Here is a 12,095-nt window from a genome sequence, read left to right on the forward strand (position 1 = left end):
TGAACAGGCAACCACTAGAGATGAGCGAAACCAAACTTTCAATCCAGCATCGGGGGTGCGTCCCACGTGACCCAGAGATATTGCTGGCAATTTGACTCCATCAATTTGCAGGATTGGCTACACTGGCGCCAATTTGGCAATATGTCCGGGTCGCACGGTATGTTCCCCAACTTTCAGTTCAGGTCCGCTCATCTCTAGTAATTATGTGATATAAAAAGATATTAAAAAATACCTCTTTCCACAAGTAATACAAGCAGGAAGACTATTTCAGATTTGCTAGGAGCTAAATGCTTGTACATCAGGAGACACTTTGAATGCATCTCAGCGCCTTATCGTTAATGCATTTTCCATCAACATGTGTTACATACGGTTACAAAGCTGAACCTGATTGATTGTAATTTGCCTTTTCCTGACACCTTTATATTATATGTAATACAGGTGTACATATATATATATGATAAGCCACGCAATGCTCCAGTGCGACCCATTGTGGGGACTGTACAATCTTTTGATAACTTTTTATTCAAATTTTGATGTGTTGCAAAATGACATAAAAGTTCAGACATTTGGGCGCTATTTTCCGTTACTGGGCTCAACGCAGCGAAAACCATTTTTACTGTAACGGGTAACACAGACAACAGAACTAAAAGTCTCTATGGGAAGAGTCTGGAGGGAGGAGCCTGTGGACCAGTGGACCTTCATGGATCGCGGGAGCACCTGTGACATTTACATATTGATAGATCGGTACATCTGGGACGTGGCAAAACCTAACATGTTTAGGATTTGAAATGTTCATTTTTATATCAATTTTAGGAAAAACAGGGGTTAATCTGTAAAAGAGATATCAGGTTCCTATGAAGCTCCAGCGCCGGCTGGATCCAAGATGGCACTTAAAACCGCTAACTGACATGTGACTTAATAGTACGTCACACGCTGGGCGCATGGAGAGGGTTCATGGGCTGAGCCCTCTCCATAGCCGGTAAGTCTTTCCTGCCTCTCACACAGACTCACTGGTAACACATACTGTAGTATGGCAGTATATGATAGGATCGATAAGACAACCAAGGGTTAAAGTACCCTAGGAGGTCTGAAAAATAGTAAAAATTAAAAAAAAAAAACGTTTAAAAAGAGAACTTGATAAAAAAAAGATAAAATGATAAAAAACCTACAAATTCAAATCACCCCCCTTCAAATTTGTTATGCAGAAAACAAGCGTCCCAGAGTTATAGATTTTTGAAGGTGGGGAGTGAAAAATGAAAGAGAAAAAACTAAAAAGGGCTCATATATTTCTGAGTGATATTCTGCAATGCGTTGGGCCCGGCCGGGATGAGTTAATGACGTCATCTGCTTCCAGTAATGGTAACAAAGAATCTCACAATCACATTTTAGACCAAATGTCTAGGATGAGACCTTGGCAGCCATGACTCACCCCGCAACCAAAATCCTGGAAGCCTCCGCTTGTCCAGCACCTGCCCGGACGCTTACAATAACCAATCACGCTCGATAAAATAAAGGCTACAACCTGGAATAAAGCCAAATAGTCCATCTGTAAATAATTCTCACAGCGAGGGCAAAATATGGAGGATTCTGAAATCTACATTGTACATTTTCCCTAACTCTGTAGCCCCTGCACTCAGAATAGCATGTTGCATTGTCGGGGCAGAGATAAAATGTGCAGCGCTGCTTATCTGAGTGTCCGGCCGTACGAGGTCAGAGCGCCAGGTGCACACCAGCCCAACAAACCTCACATATTCTCACACGGATCTTTTACCTTGTAGCAAAAACAAGACGCACATTCATGATACAAAAAAATTTTAAGACCGCATAAAAAAAATGTTCAAAAATGGTTTATGTTGTTTGAAGATCGGGAAGCCAAGAAAGCGGAAGCACTGAATATGAAGGAAATGATGGAATCCCCCTTTTGGGCTGCATTCACACTGCCGTATGGGGGATTTATATACGTCTCCCTTAGACGGCAATGGCCTCATGGGGCCGTAGGGAGCAGCACTTGTGCTGCACCGTACCGTTCCGTACCCCGTGAAAAGACATGTCCAACTTTTCCCCCAATACAGCGCCGTGCACCATAGTCCCCTATGGAGAGGCACGGGGTGAGCGGGACTTACCGCCTCCTCCTCTCCCCGGTGCCGTCGTGTGCCCGCCTGACTACGGTACGGCGGTGCACACGACAATGTGAATGTAGCCTTAAATGGTCAGTAACTTTAAGAACCTTTGCATAAATGCATAATACAGGTGTGTCACCCGTGCCCTTCTCTGTTTCTCTGTCCCTGCTGCTCCGTCTCCAGGCCCGGACTTGCCTTTCCACAAGCCTGCTTCCCGTCGGCCTAGGCCGCGCACACGTCCTTGCTCCTTAGGGAGCGCACACCGGATCTTCAGGAATTAAAGGGCCAGCGTCCTCCTGATTGGCGCTGGTCAATTCCGGCTCTGCTACATAACCTGGCAGCTCCCATCATTCCCGGCCGGATCTTCAACCATTTCCTGTGAAGTGAAAGCCCTCTAGTGTTCCTGTGTTACCAGTGTTCCTCTGTGTTTCCCGTTCCTGTGTTCCTGCTCCTTCTCAGGTGTTCCTTGTATGTGTTCCAGGGTTCCTTCCAGTGCTCTCCTGCCATCATCCCGGGCTCAGACTGTTTCCTGCTGTACTATCTTGGCTGCCATCGTGGGCTAGTCGCACCTGTGGAACAACCTGGTGGAAAACCCATCGCAGCAAGACCATCCCGCTTTGCGGCGGGCTCTGGTGAAGACCAGGTGTCGGCTGGTACCATCTCCCACGATGGTCCAGAGACCCAACTCCCAGACTCCCATCCCAGACACCTGACAAGGTGTATATGAGCAAATACAACTTTGTAATATAAGTTATGAGTGTAAAGTAGCCATTTCTCCATGTTATTGGCTCTCATTATCTTCCCTTATTTCCTCCTGATCTGATCCGTATTTGGACATTTCTGTTGAATTCCATCTTGCTAGCTTCATATAGTTCACGTCCTAACACCTCCGTGGCATAAAATGGTTTTGGAAACATAAGATAGCAGTTCTACAGGCCGCACGATATGAACTCACAAGCACAGAATAAAACAGCCTGAATGTTAAGGATAGGTCATCAGAAAACCCATTGATCGGAGACAGAACTTTCTGAAATGTCAAAAGCTCAAACGGCAGCTATAAATGTTATTGTGAGTTGTGTGAGAACTTACCTAATCTACCTGTCTATTTATGGTGGTTGGAGGAGAAGCATCATACAAATTGCGTCCTATTTATGTTAACAAGTGCTTGTTATAGCTGTCAGGGTTAGGGGTCAGTGGACCCTCTGGACCACCATGAGAGATGGGACCGGAGTCTAAGTGGCACCTGGTCTTCACCAGAGCCGCCGCAAAGCAGGATGGACTTGCTGAGGCAGGGTACCAACAGGTTGTTCCACAGGTGCGACTTGCCCGCGGAGGCAGCTAAGGTAGAAGTACAGAATCACAATCCGGGCTCGAGGTCAAGGACAGGCAGGTAGTCAAGGCAGGTGGCCGAAATGCTAAGTCAAAGGTCAGGTCTGCAATCAACAACAGGAGACCAAGTGGAGCAGGAAGGGAAACAGGAACAGCAATCGCTAGGAAGCTTTCTCTAAGGCGCATGGGGTTGATGGGAGCAGCCGGTCTTTATGCGAAACCTGGAAGTGCCAGCTCCAATCAGACGTGTGCTGGTCCTTTAACCCCCTAACGCTGAAGCCACTTTTCACCTTCCTGACACGGCCCATTTTTTCAAATCTGCCCTGTGTCACTATAAGTGGTTATAACTTCGAAACGCTTTAACATATCCAAGTGATTTTGAAATTGTTTTCTCGTGACACATTGTACTTCATGTTAGTTACAAAATTTTGGTGGTATGTTTTGCATTTATTTATGAGAAAATCAGATATTTGGTGAAAATTTGGAAAAATTCTCAATTTTCAAAATTCAAAATGTTCTACTTTTTCCACACATGAGTCATAACACCAGAAAACATAATAACCAACATTCACCAATGTCTACTTTATACCTCCGTGGTTTTTTATACATACTATCATTTTTGTAGGATGTTATGGGGCTTTGAACGTTAGGAGCGATTTTTCACATTTTCATAAAAAAAGCTAAATCCTGCTATTGAGGGACCTGCTCAGGTTTCAGTCACTTTACGAGGCCTAAATAAAAGTAAAACCCCATAAATTACCCCATTATAGAAACTACACCCCTCAACGTACGTAAAACAACTTTTTATGAAGTTTGTTAACCCTTTAATTGGTTTACAGGGGTTAAAACAAAATCGGATGCAATTATGAATTTTTTTTTTTTTTTTTTACTAAATTAATGTGTTTTTCATAAAATGTACAAATTCTCAGTGGATAAAATACCAAAAAGATCCACAAAATTTGATACCCAATCCCTCCCGCGTATAACAATCCCCCATATGTAGTGGTAACCTGCTGTATGGGCACACTCCAGGGCATCGAAGGGAGCTGCGCCATTCAGAGCAGATTATGCACTGAATACAATACAATCTTTATTTTTTTGGCAATTTGGACATATAAGGGCTTATTTTTTGCGACATGAGATGCACTTTACAAATACTTCATTTTAGTGGGTCTGTAGCTTTTTGATGAGATTTTATTAACTCTTTAATGTATGGAGGAAAAGAAAATTGTCACTTTTGGGTTCTTTTTTTGGTATATTTTGGGGGTCGTACACTAAAAATACTATAATATTTTTATTCTCTAGCTCACTATGATTACGGTGATACCTCATTTATATAGTTTTTTATATATTTTACAGGAAAAAAAACAATAAAAAGAAAATGTCATTTGTTTTTGCATCGCCATCTTTCCAGGATATAACTTTAATATTTTTTGGTTGACAGAGCTAGTTTAGGGCTTATTTTTTACGTGTTGAGTTGTCCTTTTCAGTGGTAACATTTTGGTGCACATAACTTTTTTTTGATCACTTTCTGGAACATTTTTGTGAAGGGATTTTATGAAAATTTACATTTTTGGCGAGTTTTTCGCATTTTGTTATTACGGCGTTCACCATACGGGTCCAATAATGTTTCTGACTTATTGTACAGATTGTTACGGACGCGGCGATACCAAATATGTGGGGTATTTTGGAAATTTTCAGGTTTTTTCACTTTATTAGATGTGTATAGGGAATGTTTGTGTTTAGGGGACTTTAACTTTATTTAATTAATTATTTTTATTCAAAAGTGTGTTATTAATGTTTTTTTACCTTTTTTCTTTACTTTTACAGGTTAGCTTGAACAAGTGATCCATTGATCACTTGTTCAAGCTATTCTTCACCTAATCCAGAAGGCAGGACCCGGCTCCCGGCAGGAGGATCGCACAGCCCCGGGCACCGGCAGTCCCGGGGCTGCGATCGGAGCAGCTGACCCCCCGGGTAAGCGCCGCGGGGGGGTCCGATTCCAGATAAATGCCCCTGACACGCCGCGGTCAGCGCGACCGCGGCGTGTTAGGGGTTAACACCCGCAATCGGAGAAATCTCCAATTGCGGGTGTTAGAGGCAGGTGTCGGCTATAATATATAGCTTGACGTACTATTACTGCATTTTGCGGGAACGCACCTCCCGCCATGCAGTACTATTACGTCAAATGTCGGGAAGGGGTTTAAATCTACGAATGCCGATGCGCATGCGCCATAGAGAGCGGGGATTGGCGGCTGCCTAGACAGGAACAGGAGCAAGAGCGTGGTGAGGTAAGAGAGGCCCGGGGTGGGCAGCGCCACGGAGAGGGATGGATCGCAGGGACACCCGTGACAATAGCCAGTAGAAGAACCAGATTGCTTAAGCTGGTGGGATAACCAAGATGCAGCCAGCCTAATGTTCAGCCAGGAATTTGTGTCAAGGTTAGAGAACACCTCACAGTGTGAAAGCTGAAACCCCTCCAGCCCATAGGCCGCCTCCGCATCATTATTTATAGGTAGATAATACAGAGAAGATGTAGAGAGAGGATCATTTGTCATCAAAGCTCTAACTCTTACAGCGTTTCCATTATACATAAAAGTGTCCTAAATCACATTGTGACACAAACCTAGAACAGTCTGGGGATATACAACGAAAAAATGCAGTGAAATGTCCGCAGTGACGGTACATTGTGTATGCAACTGCAAAATTACTGCAACCAAAAATTGACAAATTGGGCTGATATTTTGTTTCATGACACTTTTCAACCTCTGCATTGAATTACACTGAACATGAATTGATAATATTCCATTGGCATGGATATGTGTGTATTTCTTTGCATGGTGCACATACTTGATGCATAATAAATGCCATAGCTACAATAAGCATAATAAAACATCTGTGCCACAGTGCAAACACAGAGACAAAGGAAAATACAGCGAGGGATAGACACAAACTATGGATCGCAAACAAAAGGACAATACAATACAAAGTCACTAGGAAAACGGATAGTCAGAGAATCAGGCAAAAGATTCAAGAAGACAGAATAAACACCAGCAAGATCACAGCAGGCAAAGAGCAGCAGTGATTGGATCAGTTCTCTGACATCAGACAGGGCAGCGATGACAGTGGAGAGAGAATATTTCTATCAAAGTGGATTGACTATTAGTAAACTAAAGCAGGGTTCACTGGAGACAGATAGTTGTGGTGAAAAGAAATGGAAGCTGCTAAGAAAGGAGTACACCAGTGTTCAGACTACCGAGGTCAGAATGGAGTAAAAAGAAACTTGGAACAGATGTAACATTTGTTTTGAAATGCTATTTCCTATTATCATAATTTGCTTATCATTAGCAGGTCTATCTATCCTGTTTTATCAATAATTGTAAGATATTCCTTCATTGTGTTGCAATGTCTGAGGAGTGATTTTTTTTTTTATACCATAATTTGTAAAAAAGAAAAAAGTGAGAAAATTCCCTTCTGGAAAACTCATTTGAGGTTCTAGATACAACTAATCAGAATTGACCAACTTCCCTTTACAATGCCACAGCTTACAATTTAAAAGGAACCTGTCACCAGGGACCTCAGCCCATCACATCTGCAGTGCAAATATGTCTTTCTGCTTTTTCTAAGCATCTGCATTAAAAAAAGTGTGTTATAACTCACCTTGCACCCTTACAGAATCCTCTGTGTAGTCCTAGGGGTTGGGCTGTGGTTTGGATGCATTTCAAAAACAATATATGACTTGTCTGTGCTGCAGACTGCTCAGCTCTTGGCCCCCACCTTTGTGCTCTTGTACATATTGCACCAAAGACTTACCGGTACCACACAAGACCTGTGCCAGCAACGCTGCCGGTGGCTTCAAAAGAATGGCGGCACATGGGCGCTGCCATCTTGCCAAAGATCATGGCTTTATAATTATAATAAAATTACAATTACAAAATTATAATAAAAAAACCTAAAAATTCAAATCCCCCCCTTTCCCTAGAACTGATATATATAACCGATAAAAATCATAAATACATTAGGTATTGCCGCATCCGAAAAGGACCGATATATATCAAAATATAATAACATTTTTTCACTGCATTTAACACCGTAAAGGAAAGTAGCGCCCAAAGTCGAAAATGGCACTATTTTGCCATTATGAAAATTATAAAAAAAACTATAAAAATTTGGAAAATTGAATCTTTTGCCTGCTTTCCAGTACACGGCATGGAATAATAAATACCGTCACTATGAAGTGTAATTTGTTACGAAAAAAAAAGCCGCCACGCAGCTCTGTACGTGGAAAAATAAAAAAGTTATAGGTTTTTGAAGTTGGGGAGTGAAAAATGGATATGACAAAACAAAAAAGGGCCACGTCGTTAAGGGGTTAACATTATAGGTGCAGGCGTTGACATGTGAGGTCATTTGCAGCCCAGAGCCGCTGCATTTCCTGCTTTCCATTTGAATGTTAATCTACTGATTCATCCAGTCCATTAGGAGCACAATCCGCCTCCATGTGTTCCTGTCAATGGCTCAGAGTGAGTGTCATTTGGTGGAGAGCCGAGGCTCCGGTAATTAATCAGGACTTTGCAGTCGGCTTGTTAAAGAGCTTGATGAATAACAAGAGCTGATTTGTCAAACACGTGTAGCAGGATGCGCAGCTGGCGCTGCTACCACTGCTATATATTGTATTGTAAGCGGAGAGCGATACGGCTCCAGCATAAGGCTATAGGATGACATATGTGCCTAACTATCACCATACGCTGAGATCACATCCCGCTCCCTGAGCAGCCGGCACCAACACAGCAAGATCACTTTACTGCCACCACAACGGACATTAGTGATATAGATTTTTTTTTCCTTTATGTCAAATGTAATTATTGCCATAATATGTTCTGTCACCTGGGATCAAATTATTGTATTCTACATTCTGGTGATAAATGACAGCGAGGAATCATTTACAAGAAGAGGCGCTGAGCTATGGCCACCGGGTCACCAAGCAAATGGGCTAAACATATCACTGCCCCCAATGCACAAAACTGCTGCATCCTGAAAGAAGCGGATTGGAAGCACAAGATAAAGATACATTGTCTGCACTGTGATTGCTACTGTACATTCACATGACCGTATCGGGGGCGTATATAAAGATCAATTCATTCTATTATAAAAATGAGTAAAAACTTAATAACCAACACAGAAGAAAGAAGAAATTTGGATTATTATTGTAGTTTCCCTCAGACTGAAGCACAGGCCCGGAGAAGGGTCTACAATGATAATCCAGCTCTGTCCTCACCTCCTCGCTTCTCCTGTACTTCAACACGTGGTGAACTGTGTGCTGGGTGATGGCCTGAGTGCCCACAGAGAGGGCTCCGAGTGCCACCTTCTGGCACCCGTGCCATAGGTTTGCCACCACTGTCATATACAATGGGGGACATTTACTTACCTGTCCCTGGCGTGTTCCCTGATGTGCATTGTCCGACTCCAGTCCGCACTCAGTCCGAATTAGCTGTCCGACAGCCCGCCCCCGTTTTCTGTCGCATGAAAGCCGGCGCCGCTGCGCCACAATCCATTCGCGTGCAACACAATCCCCAGTTAAATACCTGTCACAGCTGCGCAAATCCCAGAAATTTCAAAAATAAGCCCCAATATGTTAGATGTTCTCTTCTATATCGCACAAAAGTGTATCCTTTGCATGGTACTTGATGGACCAGATGATTTTCGGAGAGGCTTCTTAGTGATTTATTTGTTGTGCTGCTGGTTTATACTTGTACATTTTTCAGCTTGGGAGGTTTAGATGTCAGATTGCATCGTTGGCTACAACAGTCTGGAGAAATGATAGTGGTAGAAGTTTGGTGCCAAAATAATGAACATAAAATCCTACTGGAAGTGGGAATACAGTGACGGGAGCTGCCGAATCCTGACCATTGTGGAAGTCACATGGAAGGAAAGAGGCCGAAGGAAAACCTAGGATCTTCCAATACGAGTGCACTGGATGTTTTTCTCAGAATTTTATAGATACAATTAGAAAACTGGATAAACTTCTTTTGACGCTCGTGAAATTACAAGTCAAGGAACATTTTCTAACCATAAGGTGAATGTAAGAACCAGACATCAGACATAACAACTACAAGTAATGAGAAAAGACTAAGTCTTAGGCCCCTTCTACACTAGCGAGTGTGATGCGATGAACTCGCATCACACTCGCAACGCAAGCTGCCGGGAACGCACGGCCCGAACGCTGCACCGCGGGAGTGAACTGACATGCTGAGTTCACTCCCGCGGTGCAGCGTTCGGGCCGTGCGTTCCCGGCAGCTTGCGTTGCGAGTGTGATGCGAGTTCATCGCATCACACTCGCTAGTGTAGAAGGGGCCTTAACCTTAACTTCAGGATAAGACTAGAAATGAAACCTGGAGAGCCCGGGACACTAGATATCAATGCTGAGAGTGATATAACTATCGGTGAGAAGCCTCATATCATGTCACTGTGTGTACGCGACATTTGTACTAGTGTTACCCGTCTATTCTAGATTTAGTTGCCTTTCTTCTAAACAGTCATTAAGTAAGGAAGCAATAACCATTTTAATAGATTTATAATCTCCCTGGTGATTCTTCTCTGCCTCCCGGACCTGTATCAAAAGTGGTGATTTCTGGGGAAAAAAAAATAAAAATATGAATAAATTAACATAAGTATGGAATTATAGAATGCAGTATATACTACACATGTTACATGGTATACTGTGGGGTAAATACATTGATGTGACAATCTCTAGGGGTAGTGACACTGATCACCTGATACATACTGCATGGGAACTTTCTTTTCACTTTGCTCCTTAATCATAGAAAAGTTTAAAAAAAGACTTTATTTTAGTAATATGTAAGAGAACTGTAGAGGCTACTTGGGTGTGTAATAGCCTGGTTGATAATAATTCTTTATGTATATAGCGCACACAGATAGCGCAGAGCTGCACAGAGCTGCCACATCAGTCCCTGTACCCAATGCGGCTCACAATCTATTCAAACTACCAGTATGTTTGGAGTGTGGGAGGATACCGGAGGACCTGGAGGAAACCAACGCAAACACGGAGAGAACATACAAACTTTTTGCAGATGATGACTCTGGGACATGAGCCCAGGTCCCCAGCGCTGCAAGGCTGTAATGCTTACCACTAAGCCACTGTCCACTATGCCCCAGTAGCCTCTGCAGTTAATTTACATATTACTAAAATAACGTTTATAGCAAGTTAGATTAGGTTCCAGGATTATTAAATTACAGATTAGGGCAGAGGCAGGAGGAATCTAACATCATATCTCCTTCTGATAGTAGATTCCTCATGGTAGGTTTCCTTTAATTTTTTTCATCTAGACCTGGGATAAGACTCCTCTGCCAAAACTTGTTGGTTGTTGTATTTTATTCATCTTTTGTTGCACATGAAGAACAATATGCAATTCTTCAGGTGGTTTGCTGATCATTTCTTGCTGCTCAGCGGGACCACAGCACTGCTGCTCCTACATCACAGGACACGTGCTCAATCACAATATATTCCTAAAGGTTGTTTGTACCTCGGGTTCTGGTTAGGAAGGAGCTTAGAGACCACAGAACTTTCATAAGTTCTCTTCATTTTACTACTCACTGACCAGTTTCGGCTCCAGGTGTCAGTAGGCCCCTGGGCGACGGAGCCTCAGGGGGCCCCTTTCCAGTGAACTTATGTGGCGGCATTAAAAATTCAGAAATAAAACAGTCACCTGTTCCCTAGTTTATCATCCCAAACAGCCCCCTCTTAGTTATTTTATATAAAGCCCCCCTAGCCCCCATGGATTACTTATGCACAGCCGCATGTGGGCCCCCCAGGAACCCTGGGACCCTGGGACTTGCCCTGGTATGCCCAGTGCTGACGCCGACCCTGTCACTGAAAACCCCTTTACATTTGTGAGCTGTTACAAGTGACCCCATGTTTTATGGACAGGGAGCAGTTTAAACATTCAATTACTTGATTTGTTTTATTAGACACCAGGTACTTATACACCATACTATATACAATGTATCGCATTCACCATCTTATTGGCTTTTGATCTAATTGTGTTAATGCCCTCTATACATAGACCGGAGCTGACAATCAATACTCCACACTCATTCACATCAAACTTGTCGACAGCTTTATAGGGGGTCCTTAGGGACCACCATATGCATAGCCATGTGTTTTACTGTATGTAGCATTGGTGTTCCCTGGATTTCCATATTGGATTGATTAAAAATGTAACTTCCAAAAAAACATCTCTGTTTAAAAATACAATCCGCTAATACCTGTAAATCAGAGAAGTGGCTTCATAATAGAAAATGGATAGAAGCTTCAGCAGTGTATATATGACCTGAAGGTCCCAGTAGCAAATCCTGGTCTGAGCTTCCGTATTGTTGAAAAACACTTCAATGTCTGCAGAAGAAAAATGAAGCATCGAAGCGTCTGGAATGGACATGTCCTTAAGAACTGGAGACAAGGGGAATACGTATAGCAGCAGGACCATTATACAAGTCTTCATTCCCATCGCTTATTGTGTGAGCAGAAAAATTCCAATATCAGGTTTTGTCTCCAGATACTTTGGAAAGCCAATAACAGCGCAGAGGATACATTGTGTCCGGCCATTGTGACATCACCGGATTCTATGCTCT

The 12,095-nt window shown here is 42.9% G+C and overlaps 1 protein-coding gene and 1 long non-coding RNA gene across 2 annotated transcripts in view; one reads left to right on the forward strand and one right to left on the reverse strand.

The window, feature by feature from the left end:
- Positions 1 to 12,095, forward strand: part of RASGEF1A (RasGEF domain family member 1A) — a 185,969-nt gene that overhangs the window by 60,874 nt on the left and 113,000 nt on the right. The gene's annotated exons all lie outside the window — the stretch shown is intronic.
- On the reverse strand, positions 9,991 to 12,069 carry LOC140106281 (uncharacterized). Its single transcript, XR_011850758.1, has 2 exons — positions 11,733 to 12,069; positions 9,991 to 10,077 (listed from the first exon to the last, which is right to left on the reverse strand). It is a non-coding gene; the product is annotated as an uncharacterized lncRNA (long non-coding RNA).

Source organism: Engystomops pustulosus, chromosome 11 (assembly GCF_040894005.1).
Source record: "Engystomops pustulosus chromosome 11, aEngPut4.maternal, whole genome shotgun sequence".
Classification (NCBI taxonomy): domain Eukaryota; kingdom Metazoa; phylum Chordata; class Amphibia; order Anura; family Leptodactylidae; genus Engystomops; species Engystomops pustulosus.